This window comes from Bombina bombina, chromosome 6 (assembly GCF_027579735.1).
Source record: "Bombina bombina isolate aBomBom1 chromosome 6, aBomBom1.pri, whole genome shotgun sequence".
NCBI lineage: Eukaryota > Metazoa > Chordata > Amphibia > Anura > Bombinatoridae > Bombina > Bombina bombina.
This window is the reverse complement of record NC_069504.1, coordinates 1,085,588,256-1,085,609,202: the sequence shown is the minus strand read 5'-3', so window position 1 is coordinate 1,085,609,202 and position 20,947 is coordinate 1,085,588,256.

Here is a 20,947-nt window from a genome sequence, read left to right as displayed (position 1 = left end):
CGAATATTACATTTAAAGAAAAAGCATTAGAAATACTATTACAATCTAAATTCGAATTTTTCGAAAATAATATTTTCGAATGTAATCGTAAAATTCGAAACCGAACATTCGAAAATCGAATGTTAGAATGTTATGTAAACATTCGAAATTCGATTCGAACGAACGAATGTGTTAAAATTCGTGCCGTTTTTCGAATGTTGCGAAACATTCGCCCATCCCTAATCATTATACTGAACAGCATACTCATCAGTGTATAGATACATCATTATACAATGCAGCATACTCATCAGTGTATAGATACATCATTATACATCACAGCATACTCATCAGGGTATAGATACATTATTATACAGCACAGCATACTCATCAGTGTATAGATACATCATTATACAATGCAGCATACTCATCAGTGTATAGATACATCATTATACATCACAGCATACTCATCAGTGTACAGATACATAATTATACAGTGCAGCATACTCATCAGTGTAAAGATACATCATTATTCAGTACAGCATACTTATCAGGGTATAGATACATTATTATACAGCACAGCATACTCATCAGTGTATAGATACATAATTATACAGTGCAGCATACTCAGTGTAAAGATACATCATTATTCAGTACAGCATACTCATCAGTGTAAAGATACATCATTATATAGTACAGCATACTCATCAGTGTATAGATAAATCATTATACTGCACAGCATACTCATCAGTGTATAGATATATAATTATAAAGTACAGCATACTCATTAGTGTATAGATAGATCATTATACAGTGCAGGATACTCATCAGTGTATAGATACACCATTATACAGTGTAGGATACTCATCAGTGTATAGATACACCATTATACAGTGTAACATACTCATCAGTGTATAGATACATCATTATACAGCACAGCATACCCATCAGTGTATAGATACATCATTATACTGTACAGCATACTCATCAGTGTATAGATACATCATTATACAGTACTGCATACTCATCAGTGTATAGATACATCATTATACAGTACAGCATACTCATCAGTGTATAGATACATCATTATACAGCACAGCATACTCATCAGTGTATAGATACATCATTATACAGCACAGCATACTCACCAGTGTATAGATACATCATACTGTAGAGCATACTCATCAGTGTATAGATACATCATTATACTGCACAGCATACTCATCAGTGTATAGATACATCATTCTACAGTGCAGCATACTCATCAGTGTATAGATATATAATTATACAGTATAGCATACTCATTAGTGTATAGATACATCATTATACTGCACAGCATACTCATCAGTGTATAGATACATCGTTCTACAGTGCAGCATACTCATCAGTGTATAGATATATAATTATACAGTATAGCATACTCATTAGTGTATAGATACATCATTATACTGCACAGCATACTCATCAGTGTATAGATACATCATTATACAGTGCAGCATACTCATCAGTGTATAGATACATAATTATACTGCACAGCATACTCATCAGTGTATATATACATCATTATACGGCACAGCATACTCATTAGTGTATAGATACATCATTATACAGTGCAGGATACTCATCATTGTATAGATGCATCATTATACAGCACAGCATACTCATCAGTGTATAGATACATCATTATACAGTGCAGCATACTCATCAGTGTATAGATACATCATTATACAGTACAGCATACTCATCAGTGTATAGATACATCATTATACAGTACAGCATACTCATCAGTGTATAGATTCATCATTATACAGCACAGCATACTCATCAGTGTATAGATACATCATTATACTGAACAGCATATTCATCAGTGTATATATACATCATTATACAGTGCAGCATACTCATCAGTGTATAAATATATCATTATACTGCACAACATACTCATCAGTGGATATATACATCATTATACTGCACAGAATACTCATTAGTGTATAGATACATCATTATACAGTGCAGCATACTCATCAGTGTATAGATACATCATTATACAGTGCAGCATACTCATCAGTGTATAGATACATCATTATACAGTGCAGGATACTCATCAGTGTATAGATACATCATTATAGAGCACAGCATACTCATCAGTGTATAGATACATAATTATACAGTGCAGCATACTCATTAGTGTATAGATACATCATTATACAGTGTAACATACTCATCAGTGTATAGATACATCATTATACAGTGTAACATACTCATCAGTGTATAGATGCATCATTATACAGCACAGCATACCCATCAGTGTATAGATACATCATTATACAGCACAGCATACTCATCAGTGTATAGATACATCATTATACAGTACAGAATACTCATCAGTGTATAGATACATCATTATACAGTACAGCATACTCATCAGTGTATAGATACATCATTATACTGCACAGCATACTCAACAGTGTATAGATACATCATTATACAGTACAGCATACTCATCAGTGTATAGATACATCATTATACAGTACAGAATACTCATCAGTGTATAGATACATCATTATACTGCACAGCATACTCAACAGTGTATAGATACATCATTATACAGTACAGAATACTCATCAGTGTATAGATACATCATTATACAGCACAGCATACCCATCAGTGTATAGATACATCATTATACTGTACAGCATACTCATCAGTGTATAGATACATCATTATACAGTACAGCATACTCATCAGTGTATAGATACATCATTATACAGCACAGCATACCCATCAGTGTACAGATACATCATTATACTGTACAGCATACTCATCAGTGTATAGATTCATCATTATACAGCACAGCATACTCATCAGTGTATAGATACATCATTATACAGTGCAGCATACTCATCAGTGTATAGATACATCATTATATAGTACAGCATACTCATCAGTGTATAGATACATCATTATACTGAACAGCATACTCATCAGTGTATAGATATATAATTATACAGTATAGCATACTCATTAGTGTATAGATACATCATTATACAGTGTAACATACTCATCAGTGTATAGATACATCATTATACAGTGTAACATACTCATCAGTGTATAGATACATCATTATACAGCACAGCATACCCATCAGTGTATAGATACATCATTATACTGTACAGCATACTCATCAGTGTATAGATACATCATTATACTGCACAGCATACTCATCAGTGTATAGATACATCATTATACTGCACAGCATACTCATCAGTGTATAGATACATCATTATACTGCACAGCATACTCATCAGTGTATAGATACATCATTATACAGTACAGCATACTCCTCAGTGTATAGATACATCATTATACAGTGCAGCATACTCATCAGTGTATAGATACATCATTATACAGTACAGCATGCTCATCAGTGTATAGATACATCATTATATAGTACAGCATACTCATCAGTGTATAGATACATCATTATACTGCACAGCATACTCATCAGTGTATAGATACATCATTATATAGTGCAGCATACTCATCAGTGTATAGATACATCATTATACTGTGCAGCATACTCTTCAGTGTATAGATACATCATTATACTGTGCAGCATACTCATCAGTGTATATATACATCATTATACAGTGCAGCATACTCATCAGTGTATAGATACATCATTATACAGCACAGCATACTCATCAGTGTATAGATATATCATTATACTGTACAGCATACTCATCAGTGTATATATACATCATTATACTGCACAGCATACTCATTAGTGTATAGATACATCATTATATAGTACAGCATACTCATCAGTGTATAGATACATCATTATACTGTGCAGCATACTCATCAGTGTATAGATACATCATTATATAGTACAGCATACTCATCAGTGTATAGATACATCATTATATAGTACAGCATACTCATCAGTGTATAGATACATCATTATACTGTGCAGCATACTCATCAGTGTATAGATACATCATTATACTGTGCAGCATACTCATCAGTGTATATATACATCATTATACAGTGCAGCATACTCATCAGTGTATAGATACATCATTATACTGTACAGCATACTCATCAGTGTATAGATACATCATTATACTGTACAGCATACTCATCAGTGTATAGATACATCATTATACAGTGCAGCATACTCATCAGTGTATAGTTACATCATTATACTGTACAGCATACTTATCAGTGTATATGTGATGATTCAATAAAGATTATATAAAAAATGAGCTGATTTGAATAAAGCAGGTTTGTTGCTCTTGAATATATAAACCCAGTAAACAATATTGTTCTCAATGGGTTAAATAGAATGAGCAATTACTAAGAAATAAAACATGTCTGCTATGTTTGGATTTGAACCATTGAGATAAACCAAAAATTTGCAGAGTAAGTAGTACAAAGTCTCTGAAGTAAGACTAGAATAAGATCCCATGATGATGTTAGGCATTTAATACATAACGTCTGAATATATATTCTGCGGCATGAAATCAATCTTGCATAATGAGATGCAACAGTCTGTGTAAGAAATATTGGCAAATCTCCACAAATACACTTTAAACAAGGTACACAGTATTATGCTTACAACAGGTAGTTAATATAGGTAGATGCACTGAAGCAGTCTCATTTGAAAACTAGGAGAGATATCTCTGGGTAAAACTTTATATTGGTAATACCTGGATAGCTTAGTTGCAGTCTTCGTAAGCTTAGATGCAGTCCTGTAAGTGTTGGAAAGAAAGTACCTTGCAAAGGAAACCAAAGCATGTTTGGAACAAGTCGACGGGGATGTGTGCAGACCTTTGATCCGGAAGGAGGAGCTGAGGGTTCCGGATAGCGTGAGCTCCGTTTGGTGGCAATGGATGCAGGAAGGCACAGAGCGTTGTCAGCGAACGCAGGAGATGAAACACACTGAGTGACCAGCAGGAATCCAGGGAGCGCTGGTGCGGTCCGTTGGTAATGAATTAAAGCTGATAGGATCTTCGGGCAAATAAGGTTTAGGTTAAATAAACATAAGCCAGACGACCTGAGGAAACAGGAGTGAGTACACTTATCACCTATGCATCAAATGTAATTATCAGGCAACAAACCTAGTAGGAATGGTGATTAAATAGCAATAGGAAGTGGGTAGGAGGGGATATACCTTAAAGGTATATCACAGTATAGATACATCATTATACAGTGCTATAAAGTGCAGGTGCAAACTGAGTAAACAGATGAAGAAAAATCTAAATCAAATATTTAGTGTGACCACCCTTTGCCTTCAAACAGCATCAATACCTCTAGGTGCACTTGAGCAAAGTTAGGGAGTTTGTAAGTATAATGTGTCTGCAGGACTATATGGCAACAGCTTTGCAACAATGTTATACATTAGCAAGAACACTAGATGGCAGCACTAACAATGTTATACATTAGCAAGAACACTAGATGGCAGCACTAACAATGTTATACATTAGCAAGAACACTAGATGGCAGCACTAACAATGTTATACATTAGCAAGAACACTAGATGGCAGCACTAACAATGTTATACATTAGCAAGAACACTAGATGGCAGCACTATTTCCTGTCATGTAGTGCTTCAGACGTGAACACTATCTATATAGATATCTCTTCCAAAAAGAATAACATAAGAACAAAGCAAATTTAATAATATAAATATATTGGAAACTTTTCTAAAATTGTATTCTCTATCTGAATCATTAAAGAAAAATATTGGGTTACATTTCCCTTTAAAAGTCATACAGCAAATCAAGACTGAGCAGAGCAGCAAGACACAAGATAGCTGTACTGCAAGGTCTCCAAATGTGCTGTCCAAGCTCTTCTGAAGAAGCACAAAGAAACAGGCAATGCTTAGGACTGTATACTCTGTGGTCAGCCAGGGATGCTCAGTGCAGCAGATAAAAAACACACATCATGCTTACTTCCCTTCACAATCAGAAGATGTCCAGCAGTGCCATCAGCTCAAAAATAGCAGAAACCAGTGGGACCCTGGTACACCCACCTACTGTCTGAAGAAGTCTGTTCAGAAGTGGTATTCATGGAAGACTTGTGGCCAAAAAGCCATACCTCCAACGTGGAAACAAGGCCAAGCAACTCAACTATGTATGAAAACACAGGAAGTGAGTCGCAGAAAAATGGCAGCAGGTATTTTGGACAGATGAGTCAAAATTTGAAATATTTGGATGTAGCCGAATGTAGTTTGTTTGATGAAGCGTTGGAGAGCGGTACAAGAATTAGTGTACAGGCAGATACTTATCAATCATGCAATACCATCAGGGAGGCATCTGATTGGCCCCAAATATTTTCTGCAGCATGAGGCCCCCAAACATACAAAGTCATTAAGAGTTATCTTTAGATTAAAGAAGAACATGGAGTCCGGGAAGTGATAGTACGGCTTCCACAGAGCGCTGGTCTCAACATCATCTAGTCTGTCTGGGATTACATGAAGAGACAGAAGCAACTGAAGCTGCCTAAATCCACAGAAGGACTGTGGTTAGTTCTCCAAGATGTTTGGAACAATCTGCCTGCTGATTTCCTTAAAAAATATACGTGTAAATATTGATTTGATTTATATTTGTTTTCTGTTTACTCCCTTTGCATTTTGTTAAAGGGACATTAAACACTTTGAAATGTTAATATAAATCAATAAATTGTATGTATAAAAAGAAGTCTGCAATATACTTTAATTATTTATTGTGTCCTCTTTGCCTGTAATTCCATTCTGACATTGTGAACTTTTCAGTTCCTGTTAGAAATGGAAGTGCAGAACACTGTTATATTCCACACAGCCATTGGCTGCACACTCTAGTGACCTATTTGTAACTGTCCCTAACATGGCAGCTCCCATTGTTTTATAGACACACACTTATTTTGTCAATATTTAAACAGTTAATGAAACTTTAAAAAAATACATCTACATATTATTCTCAGACTAATCTTTTTCCTTGTATTCGTCATTCTATCTAGCATTTATTTAGTGTTTATTATCCCTTTAACTGAATTAACTATTAACATTTGTACTTTTTAAAGTATTCTTACTTTACAGCATTTTTTCCCACCTGCCTAAAACTTTTGCACAGTAGTGCATAAGCTCAAAATCATTATACAGAGAAACATATATATTATTAGATTTACTTATTACTGATCTACCTTTGGAGAGGGCCTAAAACATTTTTGTACCATGACCCTCTGTTGAGTAGTTTTTACTCCTTTGGGTGCCGAGGGTTAAATGTAGTGTTATATGTGGTTGCATAATCTTTTTAGAGTGTTTATAAAAGTAGAGAGATGAGTTGTAGCTGCTGATTCACATGACACCAATTTACTGATCTGCTCATTGGAGCCAGCTGTTCCTTTTAGCTTTGGGATGCTATTACTTGGGTAGCAAGTAGACACTGTGGTTTGTGGGTTCATTAGACATCACTACCTTTAATCGTCTCTTGCACATAATACGCTGGGACCACACAAATGATAATAACTATCTGTTGGATTGTATGTTTGTGCACAGTGTGCTTTTAGGAGCTTGGAAACATTCCCAGAATCTCCCGTGCCTGCTGTGCTCAGGATCTGTTTTCACAGGAGGAAAAATGATCCAGCAGCTGTTGTCAGTCTGTCCTGCCTCCTTCCGGCTATTTCCCTCATAAATTAGCCACAGGGGCATAACTTGGTGAAGTGCCCTTGGTGCATAAGCCCTGCTCTATCCACCTGTTCTTGGATGAAAGAGTTAAAGAGCCACTCTGATTACACTGCAGCACATTGGCTCTGTGTATACCTTTTTAATTAGGTGAAACAAATCGACAAGATGTGTTGATGTTATGTCAGTTGACAGTGGTTTAACGTCTTGGCTGCTCCCCTCATTGGCAGTTAAGGGGTTACATCTGTTGCCACTTACCATTTCAATCTGTTACCACATACCATTACCATTCAGTGGTGCATGTACTTTTTGTGTTGCCCTAAGCACTAGAAAATCTTCTGCCCCCAAATCCCCAGCTTGCAACAATTTTACATAATATTTGTAATGTTTGTATTAAGTTTTTTTTTGCTGCCCTATGCACTGGTGGTGTCAGTAACAGGAAACACAGAAGTTAAAACGATAGGAAAGGCAAAATTAGACTTGCATTATTCAGACAGAGCAGGTCATTTTAAATTCACTTCTTTTTTCAAATATTTATAGAATTATGCTGGGATGTGAGAGACAATTTCATTTACATCCATGCAACCCCCTTGTTCAGCCCATTTTACGATAAAAAACAATTATGCTTTGTATTTTGTACTTATAAGTAAGAATTGCTGTGTGTTTTTGCACATCCAGTGCGATTGACGCTGTGCATATTTAATATCATTTATTCCTGTGTAATTTACATACACATTTTAAGTTTTGAACAATTTAACAATACCATTTTTTCCCTGCATATGTTTGTGTGAATGGTTCAATTATTCGTTTGGTAAGATTTTTAAAATACTAATTTTATTGTATACTTTGTAAAGTATGCACCTCCTTCCCATATGAACATGCAGTATACGCCCATTTGAGGGTAAAAAGTAGCTTTATAGGATTCCATCAGGGATGGACTGGCGAGGAATTCTTTAAAGGGACAAACCCCCACATTTTTTCTTTCATGATTCAGATAGAACATATCATTTTATACAACTTTCCAATGCACTTCTATTATCACATTTTCTTATTATATTTTGTTGAAAAACAGAAAGGTAAGTTGAGGAGTGTGCACGTGTTGGCAGCAGTTTTGCAACAATGTTATACATTAGCAAGAACACTAGATGGCAGCACTATTTCCTGTCATGTAGTGCTTCAGACATGTGCACGCTAACTATATAGGTATCTCTTCATCAAAGAATAACATGAGAATTAAGAAAATTTGATAATAGAAGTTAACTTCTAATCAGAAACTTTTTTTAAATTATATTCTCTATCTGAATCATAAAAGAAACATTTTGGGAGAGAGGAAGAGGAGGGGCCTGTGCATACGGCAGGTGCTTTCCTGCAGATTTGCCTGAGGCGGTTTGTCGCGCCTGGTATCTCCCCTGACAGAGACCTGCAACCATCTACATCGTGGTATACTCTATAACACCGTGTGGAGTCACCTACATGGAAATAAAAGACCGTGATAATGCCCTGAGAATGTTCTAAGGTGGCTGCGTGAACATTTCTCCTAAAGGGTTGTTAAAGACCGACACACCTTACCTGCCCCTCTCAACCGGGAGGCCAGGTACACAGCCAAATCAGCTTACAATTATAACTAGATATTACTGGAATACATTCCTACGCTTCTTTTGCCCAATCTCCAAGGACCTATTTTACCTCTCTCCCCACCCACCGGTGATGCGTGTGGGGAGAGTGTAGTGGTGGTCGCGCTTGGAGGGCCGCAGGGGATGCAGTATGGACCGTGCTTTCGCTTGACTCTATGAGCACGTATACACCGAAGATCTGGAGACACAATTCACAATAAGTCAACACTGAAACTCACCCCTGCGCTTCGTCTGCTCAGTCTCACAGCGCCTGTCTTGCCTGTCTCCCCGCCCACCGGTGCTGCGTGTGGGGAGACTGCAGCGGTGGCTGCGTTACGGGGTTTGCTGGGGACGCAGTCCAGTTTGCGCTGTCTTCTGGCTCTGTGAGGTTGGGAGCTGTGAAGACCTGGAGATACCGGAGAGTAGACTCACTTGAGCGGAGGGATCCCATTCTTGAGTCGCGACCCCTACACCGCCCTCCCTGCCCACCGGTGCTGCGTGCAGGGAGCAGGCGGAGTGATTCATTCTAGGGATCAGAGAGATGCAGGGACAGTTCCCAGACTGAGTAGGCTCCTGGCTAACACAGCTACAGTGAAAAACGGATCTTCAGCTGAAGGAGGGACACAGACTGCCGAGTCTGACCAGAGGGGGGTAAGAGTTTGTCTTAACACCACTGGAGAAGTACTCATCCCCCCCCCAATAATAATAATAATAAGACCAATAACTGTCCTATACAAGCAGAGATAGGAGGGCTGGTTAGTAATAACTGTAAAAACGGAGCACGGTGAAGCTCCACTGCAAGATCAATAGGGGCCTGAGCTGGAACATATAACCTCTGTATAAGGAAAAGAACTTAACTCCTACTTATTCCCAGCGTGGTCTGACCTCTAAAAAGGGATAGAGACACTCTCTTGCTCTTGCCCCATTTCAATTTGATCTTGGAACTGATATACAATGGATATCTTAGCTGGTTTTGTTATGTTTGTTGCCCTATGCCAAAAGTGGCAGTTTTGATTATAACTTAAGGATTCTAACTGTGTAGAATTAACAGGAGGATATTTACTTTACTTATTGCATAGATTGTATTGTTTTTTTTTTTTGTTTTTTTTTTCTTGTTTTGCTGTTAAATTCTGCACAAGTAGAGCTGAAGCAGATAGTGATCTATTAACTAAACTGAGAAAAATTGAAACCTAAGTAATAATTTGATGTTAGTTTTTTTCTCTGATGGTTCTTCTTTTTCTGTTTGTTATTAAAAGCTAGGGAAAAATTAATTGCAAGGCTCAAAGTCTTCTGAGGCCCTATAACTTTAGTATAACATTGCATACATTCTATCATATACACTTATTTAATTACTTAGAGGTGGTATGCAGATTTCAAAATATTATAGGTAACCCATAGGGACCAAGTTCTCTCAATAGCGATCAGTCCCATATGTCTTAAAGGGTTACTGCTATCCCTAGGGTTAAACTGATGTAGGCAAAGCTAATATTACCCTGTGCATACTGTATTCTATTTGGGATACCTAAGTTAAGAAGGCTCCCGTCGGGGGAAACCTTGATAGATTAAAAGGTGTATTAAATTATTAGAGGGCTCCGTTCTAGTCAAAGCGTAGCAATCTTATAGTTCATTCTCTGGGAGAGAATAACCCTGGTCGGCCTAGATCACTTCTTTCCCCACAGTCACTACTAAAACACTTCTTTTATATTTTTCTTGGACCCCCACTTTTTTCCTCCCCCCCCCCCCCTCCCTTTTTTTTTTTTTTTCTCTCCCCCTCCACTTAGGCACTTATTTACTTGAGTTCACTGCGATGTTATCACTTTAAGACACAGCACACTTTTCTCCCCACAGGAGGGAGGGAAGGAGAGGGAGGAGGAGGGATTGACTAATTGGTTCTCTCTCTCTCTCCCCCATTCCTCCTTCCCTTCCTCTTTTTTTTTCCCCTCCTTCTCCTCACTTTCCTTTTTAGTCGCACTTATTTATGGATAGATTTTTAAATTCACCAATCACTCACAAAAGCACTCCGCCGGCCATGGCTTCCAGAGTCAAGGAAAGGAAAAACAAAGCTCCACCAGAAACCTTAGTTGAACTGCACCCTGAACCTAGCTCTGCCAGAAGCATTAGCGTGGGTACACACTCGCAAGGACTAGTGAATAGTATCTTAGAAGCCTTAAATCCAAAATTTGAATTACTCCGGATAGAAATAAAACAAGACCTAAATTCGTTATCTAATGAGGTTAAGCAATTTACGATGAGAATCGAAGAAGCGGAGCAAAGAGTCTCCGACCTTGAAGATCTCACATCAGTCCAAAGCACCAAAATACAGGCAAATACTAGTTCCATTAGAGAATTACAGAACAAGATCGAAGATCTAGAAAACCGATCAAGAAGGAATAATGTCAGAATAATTGGGGTCCCTGAATCTTCAGATTATTTAGATCTTCAGAAATTTGCAGCTGAATCACTCCCCAAACTACTAAACTTTCCACAAGAACTGTTACCCTTAGTAATAGAGAGAGCCCATAGAATAGGGAGACCTAGGGATACAGAAGGAAATAAATCTAGGCCCAGACCTATAATTGTACGATATTTGAGCTATCAAGATAAGCTTAAAATCATGCAATTATCTCGTAAGAATTTGCCTGTGCTCTTGGAGGGGACTAAAATATCAATCTAATATACTATATCCGGCTAAACTCAAAATAGAATTTCAGGGCCACATATATTTTTATGAGACCGCTGCGGAGGCAGAAAAGTTTTTTACGGAAAAAGTTGCTAAATAGGATAACAGGCTTTCTGATAATTTAAATGTACTCCATCACATTTCTGATAAACAAAAATGAATGGCTCTGTTTTCTTTTTTTTGCACTAAGTTTTAAGGAGAATTACTCTTCTGGGGACGGGGATGGGGGGGCAACACATATTTTTTTCTCCTTTTTTTTAACATTTTTTCCTTTTTTTTTCTTTTTTTTTTTTCTCTTTTTTCTTTAAGTAACGTTTAAAAAAGGTAAATTGACCTTAACGTCCTGGAACGTCGGGGGTATCTCTTCTCCAATAAAATGCAAGGCTATAATCTCGCAACTGAGGAAATATAACACCGATATATCCTTTATACAAGAGACTCATCTTAATGCGGATGAATCAGTTAAATTGAAAACTTCTTGGGTGAAAGAGGTATTTTATGTACCTGGCATAGGTAGGAAGAGGGGAGTTGCTATCTTACTGGGGAAGAGGTTAACCTACGAAATATTAGCGAAATACTCTGACTCAAATAGCAGAGTTTTAATTTTGAAAATTAAATTGGCAAATCTTGTCTACATACTCTGTAACATTTATGCCCCCAATAATTTTGATTCTAAATTCTGGGACTCGGTTCAAACTAATATTCTACAAATGGGGGAAGGAAGTGTCATATTGGCAGGGGATTTCAATATGGTACCACGAATACCTATTGATAGGCATAGGGGGGAAAAAATATCTGCTTGCAATCTAAGAGAGACAAGTTAGAGGCTAGAATGTTTAGAAATTTAGAGAGTAATTTGGCTCTTAAAGATTTATGGAGAATACAACATCCAGATCAAAGAGAGTATACGTGCAAGGCTAGAAATGCTAACTCCTTTTCAAGAATAGATTTATTCTTAGTCAATGATAAAGTAATAAAGATAGGCTCTACTACTAAGATTGCACAAATAACCATCTCAGATCATGCTCCAATCTTATTAGAGATCCCAATTCGTGGTAAAATGTATTCTTCACGGCGGTTTTTTCCCCCAAAATTTTTATCAAATAATTTAAAATTTAAAAACTGACTAATGAATAAAATGAATTAATTTTTCGCTTTAAATTTGGGCTCAGTCAATAACCCAAACTCTCTATGGGAAGCAGGTAAAGCTGTAATGAGGGGTGAGATTATTGCATATATGGTCAAGCTAAAAAAAAACAACTAGTTTTAGAGAAAATCAAGCATTGAAAGCCCTGACCAATTCTTATAATAGATACTTATCTCATCCCACCCCTTTAAATTGGAGACAATATTCTGCTGCCAAGGGAGAGAGAGATACCTTACTGACCCATAATACGGTCCAAGCCGACTTAAAATCTAAAGCAAAGTTCTATCACCATGGGGACAAAGCCGGTAAATTTCTGGCCAGTTTATATAAGAATGTACAAGGGAACTCCTCAATTGACTCATTGGTAGAATCTGACTCTCTGATTAATGACCCGAAAGAAATACTAGAAACCTTTTCAGATTATTATAAAGGGATTTATTCCTTTAAGGAGTCCGATCTGGTAGCTTCAAGAGATTTCTGGGAAGGCCTGGACCATCCAGTACTTGCTGAAGACGCAGTAAATAAAATTAATGCCCCCATAGCAGATCAAGAGATCCTTCAAACCATTAAGGAACTCCGGTCGGACAAAGCTCCTGGGCCGGACTCATTGCCTAATGAGTTTTATAAGATGCTGGCACCGATTGTCACTCCCCATCTGAAGACACTCTTTAATTACTTCTACATAGAGAGGAACCCTATCTCTATATCCTTCTCCGCCTCTACTACGTCACTAATTCTAAAACAAGGTAAAGACCCTTTAAAAAAGGAGGCCTATCGGCCCATAGCATTACTCAACTCCGATTACAAACTATTGACCTCGATCCTAGCTAAAAGATTACAGAATGAGATTGGGCCTCTTATTAATGAGGACCAGGCGGGGTTTCTAAATAAACGCAACTTAACAGCTAAAATCAGAGAACTCTTTCTGATCCTTGATTACTTCAACAACTCTGAGAAAATACCATCTCAAGACCCAAGGGACCTGACGGTAATAGCGCTAGACGCAGAGAAGGCGTTTGACTCAGTGCATCATCGGCATATTCTGTCTTCCTTGCTATCTTTTGGATTTAAGGATAACTTTGTATACTTTATTAAAAGTCTTTGTGAAAACTCATCAACCAAACTTTCTATTAATCAGCTAGAATCTGGTCCTATTAAACTTCAAAGGGGCACCAGACAAGGCTGCCCCTTATCTCCTTTGTTGTTTGACCTAGCTATTGAGCCTCTTGCCCTCAGAATAAGAAAAGATCTCCAAGGTATACAGATAGGGTCAGTGAAACAAAAAATTGCTTTGTATGCCGATGATGTACTGGTCTACGTCTCAAATACTAGATCCAATATCCCCAAATTACTCTCGATTACAAATTCTTTTGGAACCTTTACGGGATATAAAATTAATCTGGCTAAATCAGAGTTAATGTGGGGTAGGAAAAGTGAGACATCCATGACTGACTCACCTTTTAATGAGGTCAGATCTCACTTTAGATATTTAGGCATCAACGTTTCGCCAAATCCACGAGAGTGGTATGATCTTAATATCTCTCCAGTCTTATCCAAGGTAAAGGAGTATATGAAGAACTGGCAAAATTTTCCCCTCTCATTGACGGGTCGAATTGCTCTTTTCAAGATGGTTCTTCTCCCTAAGATCCTTTTTCCTTTGCAAAATGTACCAGCCATCTTGAAAACTAAAGACTGGAAGAGTCTATGTAAGGCTCTTCGGTATTTCTTATGGAGGTGCAAAAGGCCCCGAATTTCGATTTCTAGATTACATCTGCCCAGAAGGTATGGTGGCATGGCTCTACCAGATCTCAGTTGTTACAGCTTGGTTTTTCTAGCCCGAAATGTATTAGATTGGCTATTAAATAAGAATTACTTCACGAATAATACTCTTGAAATAAACATATTATATCCATATAAGCCCACAGCTTTAATTCACTGCCCTTTGCACTTGATTCCTAAGGAAGTGAAATGCCTTAGCTCTATATACACAATATTACAAGCTTGGAAAAAATTAGGATTTAAATTAGGCATAGACCTATCCATCCCGAAATTTCAAGGATTATGTGGCAATCCGGAATTCCAAAGAGGTACTCAATCACAGGTCTTCCAGAAATGGAATAGCCTCGGACTGACTTATCTCACACAATTTATAAACCAAGAGGCCCGTCTAATTAAAACTTTTGAGTCCTTAAAACAGGAATTCGAACTAAACAATAAAGATTTCTTCGCGTATTTACAAGCTAGGCATTACCTTTCTTTACTTATCGGCAAATATGGTTGGTCCTGGTCTTGGGGGAAACTAGATAGCTGGCCTATCCTGGTTAAAAATAACCTATTCTCCATTTCAACCTGGTACAACCTGTTGGTCAGCCAGAAAGGCGAATCTAATCTAGATTATAGAACGCAAAAATGGAATTTACTGTCTCAAGACTTACATATAGGGCCCAACCAGGTTGAAAGGTCTATAGCCACGATAACACAAACTACTTTATCTGCTAGCTGGAGGGAATCACACATCAAGCTACTATATAGAACCTATTATACCCCGCTCAAAGGATTCAAATGGCATAATTTCAACTTTAATGTGTCTCCAAAATGTTCGCTCCCAGCGGCGGACTTAGTCCATATGATATGGACCTGTCCTCGTTTAACGCAGTTTTGGCGGAAGTTAGAATTTTGGCTTACTAGGGCGCTGAAATTCCCTTCTTTCTCTCTCTCCTTGGCAGAAGTAATCTTCTTCGTTGAATCCCCGACCACTTATAACTCTAAAAAAATAATAAACATGACAATCCTGGCCGCAAGGAATTTAATCCTTAATAAATGGCGAGACACCTCAACTCCGAGTGTATCAGAAGTCAAAAACTACATGAAAAAGCAATGTGCCATTGAGCAGTTGGACATAACTGTGACTTCCGAAAGAGAAATAACTCTCTTTTTTCAGAAGTGGTCTAGATTCATTAAAATTTCCCCCCAGAAAGAAATAGATAATCTAATATACCCCCTTAGAAACTCCGAGACAGTTTTACTAGGACGTTGGTAAGAAAGGCCCCCCCCCCCTTTCTTTCTTTTTTTTTTTTTTTTCTCCCTCTCTGTGCTGCCCTTCCCCATCCCCTCTCCCCGTAGATGTTGAATAGACAACGGTCAAACTGAAATCTTGTTTATGGCTTTAATTATTTATGTGTTTGGAAAAGAAGGGGAGGAAAGGAGAAAATAAGAAAAAAAAAATTTTTGAATTCTATCATGTTACACTTTGTCTACAAGCTATTTATTTACATTCCATCCTCAAGTTTTATAACATGAGATCTCTTCCTCTCCTTATTTTTTGTATATGTATTTCTGCTGAGAATTGCTGATTATTGTTTATGTTGTAAATTTAAAACTGAATAAAAAGTATACACTAAAAAAAAAAAAAAAAAAAAGAAACATTTTGGGTTTCATGTCCCTTTAATAATCTTGCCAGCTCACAGATCATTGGGCCCTTATCCTAGATTAAAAGGCCTTTTCACTTATTATCTCTAATCCCCTGTTGAGGCCAGTTAGTAACAGTTATAAATGAACTGAGTGATAACTATCTCATTTATTTTTTCCAATTGTAAACAATTATAATTTTAAGAAACACAATTTCCAATTCCTTTTAAAAGATGGAAATGCCGACTTTATTCCACGCAGTCATTGGTTGCACACTCTAGTGATCTATTTATAACTGTCCCTAATTGGCCTCTGCAGAAAAGGAAACCTAGGTTACAACATGGTGGAGCCAATTGCTTTACAGATACTAAAACAATACACTTATTTTTAAAAATGTTAAACAACTAATAAAATAAAAAAATACATCTGCATATTATTCTCATGATAATATTTGCATTGAAAACATAATTATATCTGGTTTTTATTTAGTGTTTACATAAACTCTAGTGTTTACTTGAGGTAATTGTATAAATTACCAAATAATAATCATTAATAACATCAAAGTGACAGACAAGTCAAAATTAAACTTGCATGATTCAGGTAGGGTATTCAATTTTAAACAACGTTCCAATTTACTTTTATCATCAAATTAGCTTTGCTTTCTTGGTATTCTTGTTGAAGGCTAAACCTGGGTTGGCTCATATGCTAATTTCTAAGCCCTTAAGGGCCGTCTGTTATCTCAGTTCATTTTGACAGTTTTTCACAGTTAGACACTGCTAGTTATCATTCATGTATGTCATATAGATGACATTATGAGTCAGCACTTATTGGCTAAAATACAAGTCTGTGAAAAGAACTCAGATAAAGGGGCAGTCTGCAGAGGCTTAGATACAAGGTAATCACAGATGTAAAAAGTATATTAATGTAACTGTGTTGGTTATGCAAAACTGGGGATTGGGTAATAAAGGGATTATCTATCTTTTTAAACAATAACAATTGTGGAGTAGACTGTCCCTTTAAGTCATTTCAATAAGCTAATGTCAACCTTGTATTCCTCAGTAAGTAACTTCCTTTCAGCAGATACATGGTTACTCTTCAAGCCTAATTTGTTTATAGTTTACATTTGTCATTCAAGTCATAATAGTGGCAATTAGCTAATTGTCAATCTTTCAAAATAGAAAAAAAACTGCCTTGCTGCCTGTGTAAACAAGAGCGATAAAACATCTGGATAGCTTTACCGCATGTAATAAAATAAAGATGGAATTAGTTGAGTTACAGTTGAGATCCTGTAGAAGAAGATTCTGTTGGTGCATGCTTGCATTTGCTGTGCTAAGTACAACATGCGGTTTTATCATTGCTGTGCTAAGTACAACATGAGAAGCGGGTGGGGGATCCCTGGTCCGGCTTGGCTGCAGAATAAGGTATTAAAAAGAAACGCTGCAATGTGAAGTTTCATGAATGAAAGTGCCCATGTTTTTAATAGTATTTAACTGATTCATGAAAATTTACATTCACTTTAATTTTCGGGGCACTAATTGCTACAGCGAGCTTGCGGTAGCAATAACCAGCCACTTGTAATGACTAGTTAATTATTGTGCTCCACTTGTAATGGCTAGTTAATTATTGTGCTCCACTTGTAATAAATAGTTAATTATCATGCTCCACTTGTAATGGCTAGTTAATTATTGTGCTCCACTTGTAATGGCTAGTTAATTATTGTGCTCCACTTGTAATAGCTAGTTAATTATTGTGCTCCACTTTTACTCTAGCCCTAAATGTTTAGGCTTACAGCTAACGACAGGTTAAGTTGACAAACATGGAAAGGCAGGATTATTATGATGATTTATTTGTATAGACAAAATGACCTTAACGCTGGGTGCAAAGGTACAAACTAGTAGAGGAGGACGGCCCTACTCTGAAGAGCTTACAGTCTACAGGATGACTTTACTTACCAAATGTGTCAGTTATTTAATTGGTTGGTGCTTTGAGGTTTCTGGGCTGCTTAGGTGGCGACCAATCTTACTTTGTGAAACGGTGAAATAAACATAAAGAAAAGAGGCGGAGTGGATAGTGGGAGAGAGCTCGTCTACTGGAGCATCATGCAGAATGCGGGACTCCTGTGAGTTCTGGGATGATGCTCAGACAGGGCTGCCACTCAGCTGGTATTCACTGACATGACTGGTATTTGTAGTGTTCAAGTTAATATAGAAATAATGAGTAAATATGAAAATAAAGGCCCTATCATGGTGAAATGTCCTCTAGGTTTGTTATAATTTGATTAAAAAAATGAATGATCATTCAAATGAGTGGTTTGTAAGATGGCAACTTTTTTGGAAACAATGATGAGGAAAGACACATGCACTATAAGTCAACATTACTAGGCTCCAAGGGTTACAATGACAGGTAGGGGGGATCTTTTTGGAAAAAAAATATGTTATGCTTCCTTTTGGATTGCTGAGCACTCGCTGGTTGGTTCCTTAGCTATCCCAAGCTGCTGAGAAACACACATTATGTGCAAGTATGATACTTTTGATGGCTAGAGAGAGAAAATACTCTTTTTTTATGATTCCTATCCATGTAACTTAAAATCCCAGAATTACCAAAGAAGACGTAAGGTACCAGAAATACTTAGGAAACCACTGCTAGAAATGCAGGACAGCCAAGGCTTATACTTGAGCCACACATTTTAAAGACCTTAATCCTGACAGTATTAAAGTGATGGTAAACTTTAGCTAATCAAATGACATATATGTAATCTTTTCCATTTAAAAGGTATATGTGTACCATTTTTTTAGTCTTTCCATGAAAAGGGTTAAATATGTGCCTATAGTCTTTATAACAATGTTATGCCGGCCCACTGGGATGAACTCTTTATGTGTTTTTTTTTATGACACTTCCAATTAACATTCAATCAGTGTGTGTGTCATATGACACTTCCAATTAACATTCAATCAGTGTGTGTGTCATATGACACTCTTGAAGTCCAGCCCCTTGAAAGCCCATAGGAAGCCTATGTAGAGAGTAGGTGGGACTGCTGTCTATGTCACAGCCCAGCTAAAGAGAAGAAGTGAAGGGGGCAAAGGAACAGAAGATATCAAGTAGGATAATAAATCTTTTATTATAATATATATACACTGTCTGATATTTACCATCACTTTAAGGTTTCTGGGTATTTTGGAGAAATGGTCATGTGACTGCTGTTTTTGTGATAATGCTCTTTCTAATGTGTTTACCTTCCATCATTTTACAGCCACTTGTTCCTTCTCAATATTTTTAATTTGTTACTGTCAAACTTATCTTGAATAATTTTTATTATTATTATTATTAATAATAATAATAATAATAATAATTTGATATTAAAAGGCTCTAATACTCTATGACATTTTACATCTAACCATGTGTTTAACCCAAGTAAAAGGGTTCAATACATAATTGTGTACCCCAGAGTAGCATATGCTAGTAGTCACCAATCACAGGTTGTGTCCAGTTTAGGAGGGAAAGTGTATTTAACCTCAGGGGCTGTGTATTTAACCCTTGTGTGTACATAGTAGTGCAACAGTGAAATATGCTGGCATTTAGTATTCAAGTGTAAATACTTCAACTATAGGAACATGCAAATGTTAGGTGAGCCAATTGCTAGTATATGACTGCCGGAAAACAGAGCTTTGCTATTCCCTAGTCACTATATCTGTTTTGTAGCATCTACCTATAGATATAAACTATTCTTTTAGTTCATTAATATTGCTGCGCTTCTCTTCTCTAAAATGGAGTTCTCATATGTGTAGGATATCAAGACTCAAGGGCATATCTTTTAAAGCGTCAACTAAAAATATGCTTGAATCCCGCGTCTTATTTGTTGCGAAATTGACCCGTCTTAGTTATCAAAGCTTCAAGATCGTCAAATGTTGAAATGTATGATGAAATATATGCTCCCGCAATCTCTATCCGCCGCAGATCGATGCTTGCGTCATTACAGATGTTTCAAATTCATATTTGACTCTATTTTACCCTTTTCCCAATTTATCAAACATTTAACAGGTACGCTTGTGTCTATTCCGACGCAGCGTACCTAGTTTTCAGTCCGCCACCCTTGAGGCCGCGGATGCCATAGATATCAATGGGAGTCTGAAAACACAGAAAGCTTATGTTTGATGCTGCAAGAGAATGAAGTATATTACATAATAAAAGTAAATTAGAAACTTTATTAAAATTGTATACCCTTTCTAAATCAAACAATATTATTGCTCCACATTTGGTGCACTAGTAGATATAGGGATAAAAATGAAAAATACATTACTACTTATGGATTATGTTACAACTTTGCAACACATTTGGAGAAATAATATTGTCCCCTTGCTTTGTAATGAGAGACAAAGTTTTGCTCCAAACTTGTTGCACTAATAGATATAGAGATAAAAATGAAATAAATACACAACACAATATAGCTAACTTCCTTC